This window comes from Pelmatolapia mariae, linkage group LG17, assembly GCF_036321145.2.
Source record: "Pelmatolapia mariae isolate MD_Pm_ZW linkage group LG17, Pm_UMD_F_2, whole genome shotgun sequence".
Lineage (NCBI taxonomy): Eukaryota > Metazoa > Chordata > Actinopteri > Cichliformes > Cichlidae > Pelmatolapia > Pelmatolapia mariae.
The window spans coordinates 38,689,813-38,713,322 of record NC_086242.1 but is presented as its reverse complement, the minus strand read 5'-3'; the positions used below and the strand labels follow the sequence as shown (position 1 = coordinate 38,713,322).

At 41.6% G+C, this 23,510-nt stretch overlaps 1 protein-coding gene across 1 annotated transcript in view; it reads left to right on the top strand.

Moving 5' to 3' along the window:
- mpped1 (metallophosphoesterase domain containing 1) overlaps positions 1–23,510 on the top strand; it is a 96,753-nt gene that overhangs the window by 38,858 nt on the left and 34,385 nt on the right. The window lies entirely within an intron of this gene.

Here is a 23,510-nt window from a genome sequence, read left to right as displayed (position 1 = left end):
AAGGTAGGAAAGTTCTTAATATCCCTTTTCACTCTCTACTAGCATATTCTTCTAGCAAGTGGAGAGTCAAAAAACCAAGTCAGTACTGGAAACATCCTTTAATTTACTGTGAATAAAAAATGAATCCTATGTATATTGTAAGGGTCTCACTGGGTCAACACTGAGTGTTGAGTTTGGATGTTCCTACTTTTCTTCACAAATAATCTTGGCGCAAACCTCAGGTTAGGTAGCATTCAAATAAATAAATACTCTGTACATGTTACACAATGAATGAGAGAAATGGGATTGTTAGTGGTTCAGCAGTTCCTTTCTTGCCCTTTGTCTTGAAGCAAATGCATCTGTCCATGAGTTGGGCTCAAACCTGAAACCGAATTTTGTTTTTATTTTCCTTGAAAAAATCACAAAAGCACATAATTCTGGGTAGCTTTCTGATAAAGCTTTAAAGAGTGTTATTGCACCAGTTGGATTGCTGAGGCGACATATTACCCAAGAAAGTTTATATCTTCATTCTTTTAATTGCTTATCCAATTCACTGTTGCAGAGGGCAGAGCTTATCCCAGCTGCCATAGGGTGAGAAGTGTGGTACACTCTGGTGAGGCTGCCAGCCCATCACTAACACAGAGACAACCAATTTAGAATCACTAAGAAGCCTAACATGTGTGTTTTAGACTGTGTGGCAGTGCCCAGAGCAACCCACGCAGGCCAAATGAGAAACCATCGCTAACACCGCTAACCACTGCACCACTGTGCTGACGAGCATCATAACAACAAGTTTAAATTCCTCTGTTGCAAACAAGCTCAGCAATTCATTGTCAGTCACTCGTCTTGTTTTGATCCATTGTCAGTGCTGATGGGCATTTACATGGCTAATATTTTACCAGTCTTTACACCGAGTATTTTGACATGGTGATCAACAATTTGTGTCCTTTTTAGACCTACGCTAAAGTATGAGCTACCCCCCCCAAACATTTAAAAGAGAGTTTTATGAACTGCAGTTCTCGTCCTCCGGTGTGATTCTTTACAAGATTTTATAATTATGAAGAAGAAAGTTCCTGTGGTCTGAGGGGACCTTTGGAATCACTAAAATTGATCAGTTATCTGCTTCGTTATTTATCTTTTGCTGGATTTGCTTTCAGTTTTCCAGGATGTGAGCACATGTGTGTGTGTGTAAGTGGTTTGATGATGGGCTGACATACTTGATGATGATGATGATGATGTGTGTGTGTGTGTGTGTGTGTGTGTGTGCGTGCGTGCGTGTGTGCGGGTTTGCTATCCTCGTGGGGACATCCCATTGACATAATGCTTTCCCTAGCCGCTTACCCTAACCCTAACCATCAAAAATGAATGCCTAACCCTAACCCTTACCCTAAACCTAACCATAACCTAATTGTAACCCTGACACTAAAACCACATTTTGAGTGTGAAAATTGCCTTTAACCCCGTGGGGACCTGGACTTGGGTCCCCACGGTGCAGAAAGTCCCCACCAGGATAGTAAATGTCAGGTTGTGGTCCCCACCAGGATAGTACGAACCCGTACACACACACACACACACACACATGTGTGTATGTGTGTTTTACTGACAGGTTCCCAGGGACACTGTTTTAGTGTGTAGGTGTGTGTGTGTGTGCGTGCGTGCGTGTGTGTGTGTGTGTGTGTGTGATTGTGTGTGTGCCCCAAGTGCTGGGTAATTGGTTTGCTGTGATAGCAGGTTCTCCTGAGTTTATTGCTCAGGCCACTGCAGAGAGCTGCCTGAGGTGAGCAGAGATAGATGGAAAAGTCAAGAAAGGAAAAGGCAATAGGGAACAGAGAAGTGAAAGAGCCTACGGAGGGCAGGAATCTGGGGAGAGATGTGGACAGAAACGGCAGGACAAAGGAAGAGAGGCGTGTAGATTTATTCGGATTCATCAGCTGGCCCTCGCTGGTTTAATGGCCACATGATGTGATGAGTGTCTGTGTGAATGTGTGAATGTCTGGTCATGGGTTTACGCACCCCCATGTCCTCTCGCTTGTCTTGGACTACATACTTGTGTGTGTGTGTGTGTGTGTGTGTGTGTGTGTGTGTGTGTGTGTGTGTGTGTGTGTAAGCCTCAGGGTGTGTTCCTGCAGCACAGAGGGGCTCCAGCTGGAGGCTCTGCATGTTCTCCTCTTCTTCTGTTTGCTCCCCTCTCACCACCTTCCTTCTTAATGTCTACCCTGATTACCTTTGAGCATCCTTTCATTATTCTTTCTCTTTAATCCTTCGTTCTTTTTTTCTGTTTAACACCAATTCTCTCTTCCCTCTTCTCCTCTCTTTCTTCACCTTTGTCTCCTGTACGCCCGTTTCCACCCTTGCCTCTTGATTTGGGAAAATTAAAGAACTACTCGTCCTTGTATTTCTTTCTCACTTTTCTAATCTCTCAATCTCCTCTTTGAAAGGAATTTGTAGATGTGGCCCTTGGCAGTTTTGAATGCTGCGGCACATTATTTCACTGTTCCTCACATTTTGTCCAGATACAGTGGCAGTAACTACTTTGTATAAAGAGCTGATTTTCTCAAACAGGATTCTTAGTTGATTGCAGTATGCATTCTTAAACTATAAAGTTTTCTAAAACACCAGCGTAACCTACTCAACTTAAAAAAAAATCATTATTGTTAACTTTTTAGGATTTTACAGTGTAGCAGGATGGTGCTATGACTATGACCTGTGTTACCATAGTGATACCAGTGCCACACTGTATGGCCTGTTGATCCCCCCCACCACCTCACCCCCTCCACCACTACCTCCAAACTAAGGTGCTTCTCTAAATGTACATGGAGCTCACAAAAGGACTGGCTCACACAGAGAACAGAAACAAGTCAAAATTTCACTAACAAGCTTCACATATTAGTTATAAAATGTCCACATAGTGATGGTGTGGTTAGACCTGTCACTTCAAAGCAACAAGCTTCTGGGTTCCTATGTCCGACCCAGCCTGGGCTTCTTCTGTGGGGCGTGTTCTCCCCGTGCCTGACAAGTTTTCTCTGGGTACTCCCAGAGACTTCCTCCCAGAGTCTAAAGACAAACCTCTAAGGTTTGTTGGTGATTCAGAATTGGCTGTAGATGTGTTAGCCATGTGATGGACTGGTGACCTGCCCAGGGTATACCTTGCCTCTTGCCTTGTGTCAGTTGGAAAAGGCTCCAGGACCATTCAAGCACCGGTTGGATAATTTAGTGTTTTAATGATAGTGGTGGAGAGCACTCTTTCAGTCCAAAATGTTTTTTAGCCTGGTTGAGATCAAGTGAATCTGATGGCCATGACATTTGATTCATTTGATTTTCTTCACATGAACATGTTCAGTGAGCCTTCATACTTTATGGATTGCAGAATTATGATCCTAGAAGAGACCTCTGCCATTAGGAAACAAATCATTTATCATACGATAACAGGGACACCTTAGAACAACTTTATATTCATTTGCAGTAACGCTCTTCTTTAAGGGAAACCATGCTAGTGTAACTTGTTTTTTTTTTAAATTTGTTTTTATTTTAATGTAATTAAATTTTAATTGGAACTGTCTTTATCTCAGACCAAAAAGAGAAGAGGGGAAAATGAAAGAGCAGAAACAGTGACTCTGTCCTCTGTTCTTTCCTTCATCATTTCCTGAGCAGTGACTGGCTTGGCTTCTTCATTTCTTGCTGTCACCTATAGCGTTCGTTATTCCTCCCATTTTCATCACTTTGTGTGTCTTCTTCCTCCTCCATTCCTCCATCCATCTGGCTTCACGGGCCGTTAACTCCTTCCTTCCTGCGGTCCCTCACTCCTACTTCATCCTCTCCTACTAAGAGGTATTGTGATGCTGTGTGCTTCCTAGCAGACCCTACGGCCCCTCTCACACTCTGTCGTATACACAAACAGATGCACATGCAACCTTTTACTATCCCAGCTGATATTAAATCCTTCTTACTTCCAAAACCTTCTTAATTTATCTCTTCATGTATTGAAAAATCAGACAGATGCAGGGGCATTGCTCCGTTTCCCCACTTCTGATGCTAATGTGACTTTACAAGCCATTTGTCACAAACATATTGCAGAAAGATGAGAGCTGATGGGACAGAGCAGGAGTACTCATGTGCATGTCTCAGTCTTAGAGTAGAAGAGCCCAAATGTGAAAAAATCTATGTTGAATATTACGGTGGAAGAACTGAACCGCCTCTGTCCCCTTTTTCACACGCTGACAAGCACCAAAGCAAGTTTTTTTTAAAAAGCGAATAAAGATCGATCTACAGTATCTAAGTTTGTGTGCATGAAGGGTATGGCTGCTGTCAGAGTAAATGTGACTCGCTGACGTTAGTGGGACTTGATTTTCTGTGTCTCTTCCTCATCACCTCTCCGTGAAAAGCCACTCAACCTGATTTCATCCTCACAGATTTCCTGTGCCAATCTGAATGTGAAGTAACTCTCTGCTCTGAGTCTCTTTACCTGTTTCACATTCTGAGGGGTTAATATGAGCCCTGGTGCAGACACCAGCTGTGCAGCACTCTTTCATAGCACCACTACAATACTAAAGGATTATATTATACACGATGCAGCCTAATCACACATTAATATTATTTCTTATGAAAAGATGAATAGTGGGAAAGTTTGGGTGATGAGGTACAGAGATTGTGGTCAGCAAAAGATATGCAGTGGCTTTGTACCCAGAGCTGGTTGTAAACAACATGTAGTTACATTATTAAAATTAGGAATATTATGTGCAGGAACATAGCAGTGCTGTGGCATACGGAGCCTATGGAATGACAATGAAAACCTGTAGCAGTCAGAATAACTGTCAGCAACACAAAGTGGATGCCCACCCAGTGTAAGCACAGGAAACACTTTAAGGATGACTTTGCTAAATGTCAGAACAAAGTTGTTGTTCAGTGCTCTCAGACATCTCTTCCACCTCAACACCTCTGAAAACTTAAAATGGCTAAAGGATTAAACCTTGGAACTTCTCGTGAAGCAACACTGATTACTGCTTCACCACAAAGATGCATTTTCATTTTCATAGGGGACACACCAAAAACAAAAGAGAAAAACTGATAGGCCTCCGCTTTTTTCTAATCTGTTTTTAGCTCATACTGAATGGGCCAGGCATAGTTCAATTCAGTTCAATTCAATTCAATTCAATTCAATTCAATTCAATTCAATTCAATTCAATTCAGTTCAATTCAATTTATTTATACAGCACCAAATTACAACAACAGTCCCCTCAAGGCGCTTTATATTGTAAGGTAGACCCTACAATAATACATACAGAGAAAAACCCAACAGTCATATGACCCCCTATGAGCAAGCACTTTGGTGACAGTGGGAAGGAAAAACTCCCTTTTAACAGGAAGAAACCTCCGACAGAACCAGGCTCAGGGAGGGGCGGGGCCATCTGCTGCGACTGGTTGGGGTGAGAGAAGGAAGACAGGATAAAGACATGCTGTGGAAGAGAGACAGAGATTAATATAGCCATTTGTATAGCCACATACATGACCTAATTATGAGTTCAAACCTTAGTCTCCAAGCTGGATGCTCTTTGTCTTTACTACTTTACTGCTACGTGCTTATTAATTCATGTCTGAAAGCATTTGTTATTAAACCCAGTCTGCTGTCACAGGCTAGGTTTTCTGTCACCTTTAAACAGAGCTGAGGTCAGATACTACAGTATTACCCTGTTAGACCACTTGGAGAACAATAAGCTGAAATATTATTATTATTTTTGGTATTGTAATATCAAGCTGATTATTTGACTCTTACAGACTTTAAGTATGCATGTGGCTCATATCAGCCTGATTTTTGAGTGTACTGTTCATGAACATACAGTGGATTTAAAAATGTCATCTGTTGCTCACGGCTATTCAGAAAAGAAAAAAAAGTAACACATGTTTAAAAATCAAGTATTGATTTATTTGTTGTGATTGTTTTGGTTTCCTGTATATATAGATTGTTTATTCAGTGCATTCATTTATTTTCTATGTACTAGATAATAAGTAGGAAAAAAATGTGTATAGATTTGTCTAAGTCCAATTACAGTAACAATTGCTCAAATGCAGACAGAACCAGGTCATAATTCATGCTAAGCTATTATTATAAGCGGGCTCATACTAATGTTAAAAGCTGTAATTTTCTCTACCTCATAAGTATATAATTATTTAAGCAGGAACCCCATTACTCTACTGCCACTGCCAGAGTGGCTAATTGGGACTTTCAAAGGTATTCGTAGTTAGCCCCTTAATTGTTGAGAAACTTCAATCAGATTCGGCCATCATTAGTCAATCTGATCAATGAGCTTGTTTAGCTTGTGGATAGCAATAGATTTATACAGTCCTCCAAAAAACTAAGTGCACACTTGCTGCTTCTACAGGAATGAAAAGAGTTCTCAGGGTTAGTATCAGACAGATGCTGCTAATCAAACACGCTCTTCCAAAGAGGAAGTCAGGAAAGGCACAGATTCCCAAAGTGTTTCCACTGGAAAGATGGTTCGGAAATCATGAGATAGTGCCAGAAAACGAACAATTGCAAAAGTGTTCTACTTTAAATTGTCATTATTATTATTATTATTATGATAATAATCATCATCATCTGGACCATGATGATACTCATTGGTTTTTGTAGTATAGTACCGAGGTGTGAATTAGGTTGTTATCTCAGGTGGATAAAAAGCAAGAACAAAACAAATCCTTTGTAATTAATTTGCTAATCAGTTGTCATTTAAACTTGGGAGGCCATGCCCGAGTAAAAATCTGTCATCGTTAAGGAAATTCGATTTCACAGCTTGTGTGTGCTTGGACCCCACTCAGGACCTTTCACTCTGTTTGCCCTTTATTTTAAGTCACACAGACACATATTTGGCTAAGTGTCAGGTGTTCATTTGTATTTTCATGTCCATGTTGTGTTGATACAAATGATGCTGTCACGTGTGTTATACTTCTATTACAATCATAATCCTCGACGTTTTCCTTTTACTCGCGATGTTTGTCGAAGAAATGCTACTTTATTGAAAAAGGATTGTGTTTTTGCAACATTTGTGTTACTGTGAGTAAATGGAAGATGCTTCCCTTTTAGCTACACTGTACATAATTAATTGAATACTAAAATTACATTATTTCATACTTGCGATGGTGCGCAGCTGTGATTTATTGGCTAAAATGTTACATTCTAGCTTTTCTAAAAAAAAATTAACTCAGAAGTAAACAGGAGCAAAGTGTTGCATGGGAAAGAAGAAATAACGATGCTGCGGTGAGACTTTTATAGTTCTTCCAGTATATTATTGTTTCAGTAGTTTTTCTTCTGTTGCCGAATTGTGTGTTTCATCAGTATAAGCTTCCCTTAGAGATAATCGTAAAAGCCAGTATTTGAGATAAAGGTGTTCTTTCATATACAAAATCCTAGATGAGTGCATTTTGTATTTAGGAATAATTTTCCGAGCAAAGAATTCTGAGGACTTTTTGTCCATTTATTAATTGAACTGAATCCTGCTTTTAAAAACACCAAAAATCCGATATTCACACGAAAAGTACATAATAGTTTCACCAGCTGGTATCACAGATCTTGGATGCTTGGTATGTCAGAACTACTCTCTACTCATAATTTAGCAACTAAGATTCTAGGCAGCAGAAACCAATCTGGCAACCTCGGCAGATGACATCTGAGTCATTATTAATAATGAGCTGCATGGCCGGGACACGCAGCTTTGCACATTTATGGAGCCGCTCCTCCACCAGCACAAATGCAGCCATGAGTATGCGCTTCTCGCTCTGCACAACTTTTTTATATCGGTAGCCAATAGAGTAGAAACTCACGTCTGATAGAAACAGGAGTGAAAACATCTCCAACAAAAGCATGTATCACAATAATTCACTCCTTTCTGAAGATTCTCTGTGTTACATTTTCCTAAACAGTGGCCAATCATGTGTGTCATGTTTTTCCAGCTGAAGTAATCTGCACACGTGACCCATTTGTTCAGTGTAAGTTTGTCACAGGTTATGTTTTATTCAGATTGATCTGCAGCTTAGCTTTTCTCATGACACCAGGAAGTATCAACAGTTGATACAGCTGGATGTACTTACATGAGTGCTTTAAAAATAAATCAGTGATTAATCTGACTATATAAGAGTTTATGATAAACTGTGGAAGTAATTGTAAACAATAATGTTTGTTTTTATTCATTTGTTTGTTTTTTTAAATGAACTCAAAGAAAAACAAAGTTAGTGTGTTTTCTGCTGCTGTTCAGAATAAACAACATTTGGATGAAACAATGTCAGTGTGGGATTTGCTATTTATGATGGAGATTTCACTGTTTCCTGACTTTTCTAAACTCAAATTCAATCAGTTTATAATCATAAAATAAGTCACGTTTAAATAACAATAATCCTAGTCCTGCATATCTTATTAAAAAAAATCATGTTTCTCTGTGTGTTGCTTACCTTTGACAAAACAGAAAAACCTTTCAACAAAAGATAATAAAAGTAGCAAAATTTAAATTTGAAACAAATTCCATCAACCACGAGATTGGCTGTTCAGATGGACACACACACACACACACACACACACACACAGACACACACGTGTGTTTAGCCAGGTGCAACATGAAGTAGGTACAAGCCAAAGTGTCCTGAGTTTTGAGGTTTGTCATTAAAGTGTAGAAGTACAGGCTCCCAGCAGGGTTAGGGTTAGATTATCTCCTGATGTCATCTTTTCAGGCAGCCCCTTGTATATATAACATGTATTTGTCCTCTTGTGGTCAAACAAATGGAGGCAAATTTGAAATTCTGCATTTTACCTCAAACCACATTTTCCCTAACCTACCACAGTATTTCACTGCCTAAACATAATAAAACAAACACAGATACGTGTAAAACCAAAGTCTCAATATAACATTGCCAGACTTTCTCCTCTCCTGAGCATTTGAGTGATTTCACTCTGATAAATAAAGAGGCTGTGATTTTTTATTACACGAGACTCAGAAGAAACACTTCTAACTGCTAAAAATCACCAACTGTTTCCTTTTACCTGAGCGTGGCTCTCGAGACTGAGCATATTTGTTCCTACTAAAGCCCCTCCTATTTCAACATGCTCATCATTATAAATGCGTAAATGCAACACTGTAGCTCAGTGACGTGTTTTTTATTGGTTTTGGACAACAATGCAGTAGAAAAGAATATACTGTAAGGCTGTGATACATAATCCCTGTTAGCTGGATACAATCATTGTTGGGTTGAGTCTTTTCATGAGAACCAAAATCTAATATCCTATTTTCCAATTTTCTATGCAAGAGAAGAACGTAAAACCTTGACGGGTGTCTGTTTAGCTTCAGGCTGTTTGACAGATGCTTAGAATAATTGAATTTTAGAGGGCAGCAATTATAACTTGGGAGCTAATGGGGTTAGAGACTTGATTTCAGATTCTAAGGAACGTTTTATAGAGTCAAGATATACAGCAGCCTACCTTAAATGTTATCGTCTTTGTCCGTCTGTCCTTACGTCTTTGAGTTTTTTCTAAAATATTGGGGTAATGAAAGCAGCATGTGAGCAGGAGGCCGGGGAGGAGAGGTTCCTACTAGTGTTGATCCAAAAAAGTTCATTTTCTTTAAATGTATATAATGACGGTCTCTGAGGAGCGGATAACAGGCAGAGGAGACGGCTCATTCACAGACACACAGGAATCACAAAGGCATGAGAGGGACAAAGTAGTGTGTTTGTTGATGGGGGATTTGCATGGAGTGACAGGGGAGAGAAAGCGAGAGACCCTGTTTTCTTCTTTAAATGAAAACGGCAGAAATTTATCGCTCCCCACTGCTCCGTGTGGAATAATTAAGGACGGAGATGCAAAAGACTCCTTAATTAGATTTTTTAATTATTGAGGATTCACTTCTCCTTCTATAGTGGCCCAATTAAGAAAGCTCATCAAAAACTAAAGAGATGAAGAGAGGCCGTTTTCCTCTTTCTTCATCTCCTCCTCCTCCCTGTCCCCCTCCATCTCATCTTCCTCCTCCCTCTCCTCCTCCATCTTTCCTTTCTAAGCTCCCTCATTTGACAGAAATGGACTACCTGCGTTCTGTTTGATGGCTTGTCCTCACTGATGAGCGGGAAACGGAAGGGACTCTCGCTGACTTTAATTAACTTGCTTGTTTTCACGGCCCTGGTGAAAGTAAGGGAGAAGGGGGGAGGGGTGGAAAACGAAGAGGTAAAATACAGTAATAGTGTGCAGAGCTTTTCCTTTAGTGATAATGAGTCTAATGATGGTGGAGATGGCATCAAGGTACCGTGACCTTGTTTCTCTTCTTTAAGCTTTTAGAGTTTACTTTGTTCTTGTTCTGATGAGGAGAGACTTCAGAGAAAGTTTTGACAGATGGAGGGAAACGGGAAATAAGAGACAACTTTTGAAAACACACCATCAGTGGAGATGTGAGTTTTAGCCCATTGAGTACAAATTGTGTTTAGTGTAGATGACCATTTTGCAGATCAGTCAGTTTTAAACTGATTCCCTGCCTCCTGGGCAGCCAATGGTTTCACTTCATTTCAGGATGCTTTGAAAACAACGTGCAGGCCCTGATTACAGGTCGATAGCTAATCCATAACTAAATCCGTTTTACAGTGTTGTGTTGTAGCATGGCTCCACTTAGTGAGCACTTCACACATGTTTATGTGCACTTTGGCTTCAGAGGCGTAAACACCGCTGCTGAATTCAATTCAAAGAGTACATACTGACACGAAGGTGCTGAGGTTTAGAGCTCACTCTCAGTTCTGGAGTGTTGGAGTTTCATAATATTTTCACCTCTGAAACACACAAGCCCCTTTCAGACATGCGAGCCTTCTGTTAATCTGGCACTATTTCAGTGTTTCAGCTTCCTGTGTGAATCAGCATCACCGTCAGGTTTCCATAAAAAGGCACTGACCTGACCAGATCAGACTTTGTAAGATTTACACACTTTTTTCAAACACAATAATGGTTAAGCTTCCAGCAGCGATCATTAGTATAACCTGAATACAGTCTGGGTTTGACAACAAACTAACAACAGGAGCTGTTGTTAGTTTGTTGCTTCCAGCCATCAGTACAAGACTTTCTTTGAGTTTACTGAGGTTACCGATTTTACGCCTCACCGGTCCACCAGGATCCATCCATGAGCATTTCCAAAGAATAAGAGTTGCAAAGAGAAAGGTTTAAATACATCTAATCCTTTATTCCAGACATTGATCAATCGAGTCCTCAGTTTATTCTAACAGCAAATGACACTGTGCACTTTACTTCCAAAAGATGGGCCATTACACAGCCACAGGAAATAAAGTGTTGGAAGCTCAAAGCTACAACTATTTGAGCTTCTAGGGCAGCAGAGTGGTTAGCACCATCACCGCACGGTAAGAAGGGTGTAGGTTTGAATCCTTTCTGTGTTGAATGTTCTCCCTGTGTCTGTGTTTCTGTTTTTCTCCCAGTCGGTTATTTTTGGTTATACGTGTGAATATGAGCATCAGTGGTTGACTGGCTGTGTTAGTCCTGTGACAGACTGGCAACCTGTCCCGGGTGGAGCCTTCTTATTTTCCTGCGACAGCTGTGATAAGTCCCAGGCAATCCTGGATTACATACAGAAAGTGGAAGAAGATGGATGGGTTTGGGATTCCAGACAGTTTACAAGTTATCTGATTATTTACAACATTTTGATAAAGTATCAGAATATCAGGGTTTTTTTTCTTAAATGTCAACTCATGAAATAAAGTTTACACATCTGGATAGCGCTTGATTGGCTGCGATAGATAAAGGCTTTCAGCAGGTAACAACTGGTTACTGGTTCAGTCCTGTGTGAATCTTAATTCCCTCTTTCACTGAGCAAACCAGGACACCAGTAGCTTTGTGTGTTTGTGTGCAGTTTTTGCTAAAAAGGTTGAAGAAGTTTGGAAAACAAAGTTAATTTCAGAGAAAGACATTTCTTTACCTGTGTGCCGGTCACAAATATTGAAAATGTTCTTTATTTTCAGCCCGTTCTCACTCCCGAGGCGTAACATCCTGACGATTTGTCACGTCTCACGGCGTTCCTGAAGAGCGCGAAAGGTGACCTTCTGCGTTCTTATGCTACGAGCCGGGTTATGGGTGAAATCCAGTAGGATGACGGTCCCGCGGTAATACACGTTCAACGCATTTATTCCAGCCCTAACCCTAACCAGCACTTTAATGACGTTAGATAGTGTTTTCCAAAGCAATTTAAGTCAAATGAACGAACACGTGTAGATTGATTCCAAACGGTTCTCATGTTTCCTCATTTTTCCGATCTCGCCATTTAGGAACGTGTTGGGTGGCCGAAAGCGTAACATGTTGACGATTTGTCACCTAGCCTAAAATATTACGGTTTGGGAGTGTTGTTATTTTTTAAAACTCTGGATGTAAAATGTTCACATTATCGCACTCTTTATGGTAAACAATAATTGAACTCAGAGGAACAAACATCAGTGGCTAGGAGGAAAGCAATCCATTAAAAAACCCCAAATGTTACGTATGCAGTGGAATACTATGTAATGCATGCACAGTTTGTAGTCAACGCGCTGTTTCATGCAGCAGCGTGCTCCTGTAAAGATAAAAAGATGGCGAGACATACAGTTGGGAGTTCATGCTTTTCTAGGCCTCCTCACCAGAGCCCCAACTAAATTAACATCGGAGTCACTCTGAGATTCTCGAGCTCCCCCGAGACTTGTTCTCTCCTCCATCGTCTCCCCTCCTCCATCCCTCTATCCCTTCTCCCACACCACCATCCCCATAGCACTTACGTTCCCAAAGGACCCAAATAAAGTAGCCTAAGAACACTGAACATTAATAAACAGATACTTAAGGGGGTTGGTAAAGGATAGAAGGGAAAAAATGGCCTACTTTAACACTTGTCACTCCCCACCACCTTCTCCACCCATTCCCTTTTCTGTCTTCCTGTTCCTCTTCAATTTCATCTTTATCTCCTTCCTAAGTGCTGTGTGCTGCCCCGTAGCAGAATAAACAGTTATGGAGGGAGGAAGAGCAGAAGGGAGGACATTTACTGTGTCGTTTCCCTCAAGGGATTTCTCTTTAAATTACCTGTTAAATGGCCTCCAGGGGTAGGACTTATGTGCATGGGTGTGTGTCAGCATTTGTATGTGTATTTGTGTTATGGCATGCTCTGGGGCATTTCCCTCCATTTCACACATGCCTTCCCTGCTCAAGGCACGCAGAATTGTTGAGAAAAAAAATAAATTAAAGTGATTCTGTCCTTATGTTCCTCCTCGCCTCATTCTCTTTCTTTCCGCCTTCACACACACACACACACACACACACACACGCACGCAGCACTCCCTGCCTCTCTGTCTTTCTGTCTCGGCAGTTCATCTGTGAGCGGCGATGTTCAGGGTTTGATCACAGAGACACGGGCGACGGGACGCAGTGGACGCTGAAAGAAATGTCCACGCTGGGAAGTCTCATTTCCCCTTCTTCTAAATGCCGTTTCATTTGTTGCAGCAGTTTTGCAAAAACAAACGTTTTCACTGTGAAACAAGGCAGATTAACTCAGAGTGAACCGCTTGCATTAAAATGAGGGTTGCAAGCAAGACAAATATGTTGATGCGCTGAAATTGAGGCACGTTTTCTCACCAATTTTCTTTTTAGGGAATGCTGAGATCCCCGTCTTTGCATACTCTCACGCTGCTAGGACTATTTAATTGTAATTTGCATTGTTATTTTCTTGTCAAAGGTTGCAGTTTATTATCTTGTAGTGTATCACAATTTTCTATAACTATAGATTTTAAAACTATGTTTACTAGAATTTAAAACAGCATAAACTAACTGCTTTGAACTGTTGTTTTTTTTTATCTAAGTAGGGGGTTCATGGTAACCACATTGTCATGTTTAGGTAGGAACCAGGAATAATATCCACAGGCTATCAAGATATCAGGCTGTCAAACGAGCAGGCTGATGAGCACTGGCACAACATGGAATTTGGCAACCCCCCCGGAAGACGATAATTATGACACAGAACACTGAGAGAGATAAAAAAAATTCTGGATTAGATGTGCTGGAAGAGTCATGTAGACTGAAAAGACTATCCACCATTATTAAGGCAGCAGAGGACAAGCTGGACATGTACTGAAAATCAAATTTTTAAAACTTTTTCTTCCTACCTACTAGTTTTACTGCCTAGATTGATTCTGTCCTGTCACACTAAAACATATCATAAGTCAAGCTAATAAAGCTGCACAAAGGAAAACCTCAACTTTGCAGACGGTGGTAAGAAAATGAAGCATTAATGATATTATAGTCATTTTTCTTCCGTTTCCTTTAATGATCGTTGATGTCTGATTTGGTTCCTGGAATGAAACTTTTTAATTGTTAGTAAATTAGCACTTTGTATGATTTCACTGCTACAGCACAGAACACTGTGGGATCACGTTTAAAGACAGAATGTTACAGTTCTACCTAAAAATGCAATTTAGTAACCGACACAGGAATTGTGCTTCGCCTTGAGACATCTCTCAGGTGCGAGTTTACATACTGAGACTGCTGTCTGTGGTGTGGATGGTCTTGCTGTTCGGTGACAAATTTCTGCCTGTTCAGTTGTGGCACGGCAGCGCAAAATAGCGGTTCCAGTATCTCCCTCAGAGCTGGGCTGGAAATTTCTCAGGACGACGTGATGTTCTTTGCATTTTGCCAGTTAATCGCTAGTCCCAGCCAGTTTCTTTTTATTGAAGTGATTAAAGTGTTTTGGGTGAATTTCTTTCTTTAAATCTAATCAAATACTCAGTTGAAATGGGTATTCTTCCAAGAACTAATTTGCATCTGAAACAAGAGCAATTAATTCACCCAAATGGCAGGAATTTGCAAAATTATTATTGATTCTTGAATTCTGACTTAAATAACTTGTTAAGGTGCATGTTTATTAGCAACCAAACCAAGGAACACATATTGGTAGGATTTGAAGGCTCAGCATGCCAACTTAAATGAGGTTTCCTGCGAACAGGATATTTTTTGCAGTGTGCAGGGACTTCCTCCAGGGCAGCTCGGTGATCCGCGCTGCAGCGTGTCCCTTCTGCCGCGCTGGCAGGTCTTACAGTTTGCCCAAACCCCATCCTGGATGAAGGAGAGGAAGGCACCCTACCACCCCTCTTTCCAGGCCGCTGCCCATCCACTTCCCCTGAACAAGCCACTAGCTCTGGATGAGCTGGCTAATCTCCACGATTCACGTGCTGAAGCGCGGGAGTCCGCAGGAGAGAAGATGAGCTACGAGAAGGGGAGGGGGTGTCTGGTAGTGGTGGGGTACTCTGGTCCTTTTTTTCCTCGTTTCTTTCTGTTCCTTTCTTCTCCTCTCCCCCGCCCCTCGTTTCCTTCTCTTCACCGGAGAACTTTGAAATAATTTGCGTCTCGTGGGTTTTTTACATATTCTAATTTCCAACTAAATGGGACATCTGTTTGAGAAAAGGAAGATTTGCCACGGTTGCCAAGGCAACTATCACTCTGAAAGAAGGGGAGGGGGGTAGGTTGCGGGAGGAAAGGGAAAAAAAAAGTCCGACAGCTTTTATGGACAGAATTAGACTTTGGTGGAATATTATCCCTGCAAGACAAACAGCAGTGAGGCCTGTTGTCTTCTTCTCCCCCTCTTAGTGTTTCCATCATCTGTTATCCCAGTTCCCCCTCTCCCCTTCTGTCTGTTTGTCTCTCTTTATCAGTGCTTTTCATTTTCACACCCTCATGTTCACCTCCTTTTTCTCCATTTCCCTTCCTAGCCCCTCTTTTTCTGTCTTTCTGTGTCCCTCATGCTGCAGCATCATCAGAAATATCAGCGTGAAATCTGCCTCCAATTAGAGGCATAAAGCCCCCACCCCCACCTGCGTCCAGCCCCCAGCCTCCCACCCATGACAGCTTTTCCGCTGTCTGAGGCGTCTCATCCACGGAGCCGAAGCCCACCTCACACTCTCTGGTAATTGGTTATTGTTTGGAACAGGAAGGGACAAATGTGCTTCCCCCAGCGCTTCTAAATGCAAGTTAAACTGCCCTTCATTATGAATGCACAGTAAAGAATGGCTTTGTTAATGGGGGAGGAGGGGCGGGGGTGTAAAATGTCACACGCAACAATCGAGGCACGACGAGAAGCTGGAAACGAATTTTTTCTCCTTCCTTCCCCTGACATTTCATGGAGCTTTCTTTGAACGCGAAACTGGAAAACAGGTGAAGTGGTGCTGGGTACGTGTGCATTCCCGTTAAATCCCAGCCTGCAGAGAAAGGAATTAGACTTGGAGAAAAATGAAACGGCCACTTTCTGTTAACAGTGGTCGAGAACAAATCGTCTTTATCGCTGTCGATATTGTTAAAAGTATCGATCGGTTGCTGCAGTGGTGCTTGGGATAACAATCTACTGGTATCTCACAAACACATTGTGACAGGTTTTCGCAGTGAAATGGAGCCTCGCTCCCGGCTCCTACGCAAACCTCCAACCAATGACTGGAAGGTGCCAGAACTTAAGACTAGCAGCCTACATAGCAGCACTAATATTAAAACAAAGCCTTTTCATCTTGTTTAGAACACACACTGTGCCTTAATGTGAGCCATCAGGCACTTGTTGATAGAAATAAATAGAAAAGAGCAGGAATGCAAGCTCAGTAACGTCATACTGATATTTAGAGCACAGGTCACTAAAAATCATTTCCTCGGGGCAATTAAAAACACTATGAAGGTTCTCATTTTTGATTACAGCTAAACATTTTAACATCAGCTGAATCTCTCCTCCAGGTGGGTGAATCCCAGTTTCTCACCTAAGCTGTCCAGTTTGCCTCATTATTTCTGTTTGGTTCGGTTAGTCCACTGTGAAAGCTGTCAATCACAGAGACTTAACATGGCTGAGTAGAGGCCCACTCACTCCACTCCCAGTCCCCAAAAACAGACTTGAATGTGATGTCCCTCATCTCCTCGAGCTGCACAGGTGGGCGAGCGACACAGCAACTCACCCACCTGCTCTCGAACACAAACGCACACAGAGACGCACACACTGCTACGTTCACCCGCGCACCGAGGGAGGCTTACGCAGCACTCAAACCATGTGCTCTGATCCAGCTCGTCCTCATCCGCTGCACATCCAGAACACTCTCCCAGCCTCCGCAGAGACTCCCGTGCTCATCCCCTCATCCTGGTTATGTTTGTCCGCCCATCTGTGTGTCTTCAAACCACTCATCTCCTCCTCCCTTCATCCTCCCATTCTTACATTTTCACATCCTTCTCGCTAAGGAGAGAACTTTTTTGTGTTTCTTTTTTTAAAAATCCTTTACGTACTCCGCTTCGGCCGATTAGCGCATCGTTAAAGTTTTTCCACGTCTTAGTTCCCTCCCTGCGAGAGCCGTCTCCGGCGGGAGCTCATTATCGCCGGGCATGAAGTTGACTGTCAGGGTCTCCGCTGATTTGTCACATCCCAGTTCCCACCCGCTGCCGAGCCCAGCAGATTGAGGGTGTTGCTGAGTAGTGCATGTGTATCTGTGGGTGGGTAGTGGGGTAGAGTCTGGGATGGAGGGATTGTCTAGAACTGCCGGCTCTGGGGAGCGTCCCGGAGCATTTTTCTGTGGCCCGTACTTGTTATTGTTGTGTTTCTTGACACTAACTGGCGTCGGCGGCGGAGTCGTGTGGCACATGTTGAGAGCCACATTTATCATGTCCCTGAGATTGTTTACTGTGATTCACGCGGTTTTGTTTATGGCTTTGTATTGTACTGTGAAAATGGAAATGGCATCATGGCGGTGCTTCATCAACTTATAAGATGTATGTAATGGGCTGGTGACTGTGGAAGGCGGAAATCGGCAATGAAGGGAAAGATTTATCATTGAAACAGACATTTTTCAGCATGTTGGCTTCATCAGAGTACGGCACCAAGATCAATTCACCCAGAAGCAAGCTGATAAAAGTTTCACTCAAATATTCTGTCAGCTGTGTAAGCGTTATAATTCAAGCTTTCCCTTTGTTGTACACCATACATGTGTTTATCATTCTCCTGAATATAACCACATGTCATATATAACATAGTTTACCAGTGTGTTATGCATTGTGCAGCATCTTAAAAGCTTAAAATCCTTGAAAGTTTCTAGATTAGACAACATAAATGAAGGCGAATGAGTGGATGAATGAAGGGCAACCTTCGGCGTGCTCGATTAAAAGGCATTCGGGGGTAATTCATCATTACACCTCACGTCCCAAACATCAAGGCCTCACTTTTTTCCACACCCTCAGGTGACGATTTGCTCTAATCCAGCTGGAGTTTTAAAATGAATAAATCGCCAGGTGACCCATCACGGGTGATTTATGGAACCTCGAAGGTGTTTTAGTTTGAGTGATGTCCAGTTTGAGTCCTTATGTCTCCACGCTGAGAAGCCTGAGTGGTTTTTGTTGTCAAGTATCAGGATGACAAAACCTATTCAGTAAATTGTGGCCCTTAACAACCCGAGGATCCAGCCAAATATGGCCTAAATTCATTTCACTTATTTTAAGTTTGCCCCAGCTGACACAGCGACCTGTGAAAAAGCACTGACAACCAGCGGTCCCAGTTCAGTCCAAAAGGAAGTAATAAAGTATAAAGCGGTGCTGGATGCGTCACTGCAATCACACTTGAACTGGAGACAGATTAAAGTCTGCTGCTTTGAGTCAGCTCTGACTGTAGTAGCAGCAAAGCAAATTTAAAATGTCCAAAATGAGCAAATTTTTACAAATGTCAGCACAGACTACACAACAAACAGATGAGTGCTAAGTGATAGAAGCCCCATTCCCAAAGTTCCTGAATGAACCGATCAGGAATGGTTTAAAATAATTAAAACAGCGAGTTAGACCCCAGACCAGTTCTTTAGGAAAGTTCCTTCAGTGGAAATGTGGCTTTAGGACTTGTGGTTTAGTTTTTATGCCACATTTTGTTACCCTAATAAAAGAAATCATGATTTACAAAACTGCATTTTGTCTTTCCCCAGCTTATCTAAAATTAAAATTTATATAATGATCTGAAATATTGAAGTTTAAATAATATAAAAAAAACCACAGGAAGGGGCACTCTATGTGCCATGGGTAGCTTTACACAGTGGCCCGATATGAGTCACTAAGCAATTTGTTCTGCCACACAGTTCAGCAAACTAACCATAACAGTTTACACTCATATACTGACAGACTGTAATGGCCCAGGGCTCGCTGGCATGCTAAACCAACCTTTTGTTAAATGTGAGCTTGGGTTGGGCAGTGAAGCTTTCATCAAACCTGCAGATCTTAAAGTTAAATTCTAGTCTAGAACAAAAGCTTCCTAATAAGAAGACCATATATGAAAAAAACCCGTCAGATTGAATACGGGAGAAATGTGTTTAAAATGATGCATGAAGCAGCTGGATCTTATCCTGCAGTCATAAAAACATGCAGATCTGGAATATTTTACTGAGTTTAAGTGTGATGTGCCTTTAGTGAAAGATGGCTTTACCCTCTGACTGTATCAGAGCCCAGTACTAAAAGGATCTGACTCCCTGTTAGTCTGAGGATGTATGACATGAATCTGTCTTTCTGAGGTGAGATGGAATCAGTTCTGGCGCTCCGCAGTGATTGGACAATAAGGGCCGGCGCGTCAGAAAAGCAAAGCAGAGTAGAAACAGGGGACTTGAACGTCATCTGTCACTAATCCTGTGTTTGATGCCTTCCCTCTGCCTGTCCACTGATGTCCTCCCCCAGTGCCTGTCTTGGCTCCTCACGTATCTGGCAGCATCCTTTCACTTTTTCCTCCATCACTACTTTCACTGCTTGCTCTGCGTCTTTCTGTTTGTCTGACTATCCATCGTTCCTCATCCCAAAAGCCTTCCTCTGCTGCAAAGTCTGCACACTTAAAGACACACACACACACACGCCTTCTATCTCTCCCAGTGATGGCAGACGCTTTTATTAAAAACGGTAAAACATCAGGGAGACGGAGACCTGCCAGGTGTATGTGTTTTGTGTGTGTGTAATTGACGCAGGCCTTGAGGTGTGAATTTTCGGCATCTCAGCAAACAAGCAGATTTTACTGCCTTGGGGATAAATGGATGGATAGACGTACAGTTTAGATGCATAGACAAACGTTGTTTGTGAGAGAAAGTTGGTATGATGGCTATGCACATTTTGGAGGAAGGCAGTAATAGCGCTCACTTGGGGAATGGATGACGGAGTGAAATCTGTGCACTTGTTTTATGTGACCCTCCCCTCTCTGGTTGGACAACTTTCCTGCTGCTGTTTTTTTTGTCTGGTTGTTGAAGGCTCCTCCAGAGTGTTCACGTATGATTCAAAGTTACATCCAAGATATGATTATGTTCCCTTTTGTGTCAGAGTGATGCTCTGCTGCACTAAATAAATTGTTTCGAAGCATCAGAATAACAGTTTGGATCTTCTTTAATCAATCCACACTCATTTTTTTGAGTTATTGATAACCCAGGTATATATAATTATACTAATATCAATTCAGATGGAGAAATGTGTGCAATAAAACTTGCCTTCCATCTGTCCCACTATGGAGATGACAAACAGATATCTGTGGAACTTCCTACTAAGCGTGATGCACAACGATATCACAGCGATAACGAGTTATACACGTCGTTGGTGAGTTTATATCATCACTTTGTTTTGGAAAACCTTCTGTCAATATATAAAAATAGTAAAAATGAAACATACTATGCAACGTCAACGGGCCAGTTTCCACAGTCCAGATGTGATAAACAATCTAAAAATAAGTATTAATAGGGGCTGCTCAGCAGATTCATCTTTACCAGGTTAATATCATGTTGTTGGCTTTCTTGTTGAGTATTTGCTAAGTTTTGGCTCCTGTTTAACTAATATCCTTTCTTGCAGGACTGAACAGTTAAACAAATGTTAATCTCGAACATCATTATAGCATTCCACAATTAAATGATCGTGCAATATTAGATAGAATGTGAAGCAAAAGCAAATAAAGCACTCCCTAAATCAGTGCCTGAGCACATGTGCCAGTCACAGCTGTCCTTGCACCCTGCAGCTTTAAATTTTCTGGATTTGTCTTTGTATGAAGTAATAAACTGATCCAGGAAATTAACAGTAGTTTAAAAGACAGATATACAATCAAATTCAAACGTCTGGCACAAGAGAAGGTGAAGAGCTTCATCATCTATTGTTTGGAAATATGTTTAAGCGTTAGAAAGACAGCTATCCTACACTGATGCTGATTTCTGTGTCTTTGAAAAAATGTATTTAGAAACACTTGAATGAAAGTGATGTTAAAACAATACAGCCCCAAAACAGCCCAAATAGCTGTATAGCACTTCTCAAACCAGCATTACAAAGTGCTTCCCAAACACACAATAAACAAACAATAGACCTTAAAAAAAGTGCAGGAATATATTATAAAAACAATTTGCATATCAATTAAAATAGATGGAAAAAATCAACAGCTTGAACTCTGCAGAACTCCAATTTTACCTGTTTGTTGCATATTGGTGGTGTGGAGCTTTTCAAGCATAGCTGCTCTTCATCATGCTGTCATCAGACAGAATTGTTGATTTTTTCATGTGTTGATATGGTTTTTTGGCACAGCTCCTGCCCCACTTTTGCTGTAGATGTGCATGCATTTCCACATCATATCAATTTAAAAATAGGCCGTACAAGATTGAAGTGCAACCTCAAAAATTAAAAGTAAAAATAAGACACTGTTTTGTGGCTCTGTAGTGAAGAATACATTGAAATTACCATAAAAAATAAAACTTTAAAGAATAAAATTGAGATAAGCTGAGAATGTCAAAGACATAAAGGCCATGAAAAAATGTATAAGATAAAAAACTTCCAAGAAAGATCGATCATTTAAATGAGGACAACAGTTCCAGTATGTATTCTGGAGAACAGGCAAAGGTCCGTTCTTCTAATGCAGTCAATAAGACTGGTCTGTATATGTTCACTTTTCTTGTTTTTTGTACAAAGGGTTGATGCTATATTTTGAAAATGAATGTGTTAATGCAGATTAATCCATGATCATGATTAATCTAATTAAATTTTTTTGACACAATTAATCCATCTGCAGCGCAGAATGACTCAAAATCTCTGAAATGTCTCTGTCAACGCATTTCAGGCAGTTTGTCCAAGAAGAGATACCTTCACACATGCGCATAATTTCGTGCAGAACTCACAAAATTTGGAGATTATGTATCGGAATTTCAGGATCACGACCACGCCTCCAAACACGCTCCTTCCGGTTGTCATCTATATAGGTTCCCCCAGTTCTGCAAGGTGTTCATTCTCGTTTACGTGCCCCACCCTCCCTCCCTCCTTGTTCTCAATTCTTTAACTTCTTCATTCCTATTTAGTACATGGGGATCTGCCAGGCCCGGGAGCCGTCGCCAGTCCCCTTTGAGGCCTTCCCCAAACCGCAGCTGAATTCATGTCCAAGCATTCACCTTTACCTACTAAAACGCTATCAAACCTAAAATGAGGACGTGGGCCCAGCTGGTGAGATAACGCATACATTATTCGGGGATGCTGCTAGCACTTTGGCTAATGCTTCGCCCAACTTGCGACAAACCACTCACGAAGCGTCGGTGACTCAGTAAGTCTACCTCGGACAAATTGACTGACACAATTTCCAAGTGGATTGCAACAAACTGCAGACCTATTAATAGGTCTGCAGACCTATATCGGAGTTGAACACTTTACATAGCTTTGGTTCCTTGTTTCAAGGACTTGAAGTGCCTCCCCAAGAGTGACAGAGCGAGGGTGTAGACCACACTTGGAAGACTGCATGATCAGTCCCCACCTCAACAGATTTGTGAAGATGGGCCGCCCAAGAAAATGAGTCTTTTACAGATGGGCTCAGAATCCAATGTTGAGTTTCTGCCTGACAGAATCATGCACTTGTACAGAGCAGAGCCGATCATTAGTGTGCAGGACTGTCCCTTGGAGTGGTGGTCAGCTCATTCAGGAGGTCTTAATAAGCTGACACTGCTGGCTTGCAAATATCTGGCCACTTCTGCAACCCCCAGTGTTGAGTAAGTTACTTTAAATTAGTAACTTAGTTACATTACTAGTTACTTCTATCAAAAGTAACTCAGTTACTTCAAGTTACTCATTACTTTCAAAGTAACTAGTTAGTAGGGAAAGTAACTTTGGTTTTACTCAGAATTCTCTTGTTAATGTGTTGCTTCCGTAACTGGATACCCAGCCAGATTGCCAGTCTTCTAGCTTGCTTACTTGCCACAAGTGCAGTGTGCCACCTACCAACAGAAAGGAAAAAATAATGTGCATATTTCCACGAGAGAAATCCCACGCCTGGACTGTCGTTGACCGCCGCCATGATTCTAGCCTACGTCACAACGTCACATGCGCTTTTTACATCCAACACAAAAACTGCAGTCGTGGTGCTTTCGATTGTACTCAGAACTCGGAAATTCTGCCTTCCGAGTAGAAAGATGTAGGTAACACCAGACTGCAGATGAGCTGCATACTGGGCTGGACTGGGACAAAAAATCGGCCCGGGCGTTTTGACTAGAGACCGGCCCACCATTATAGGAGAAAACATAAA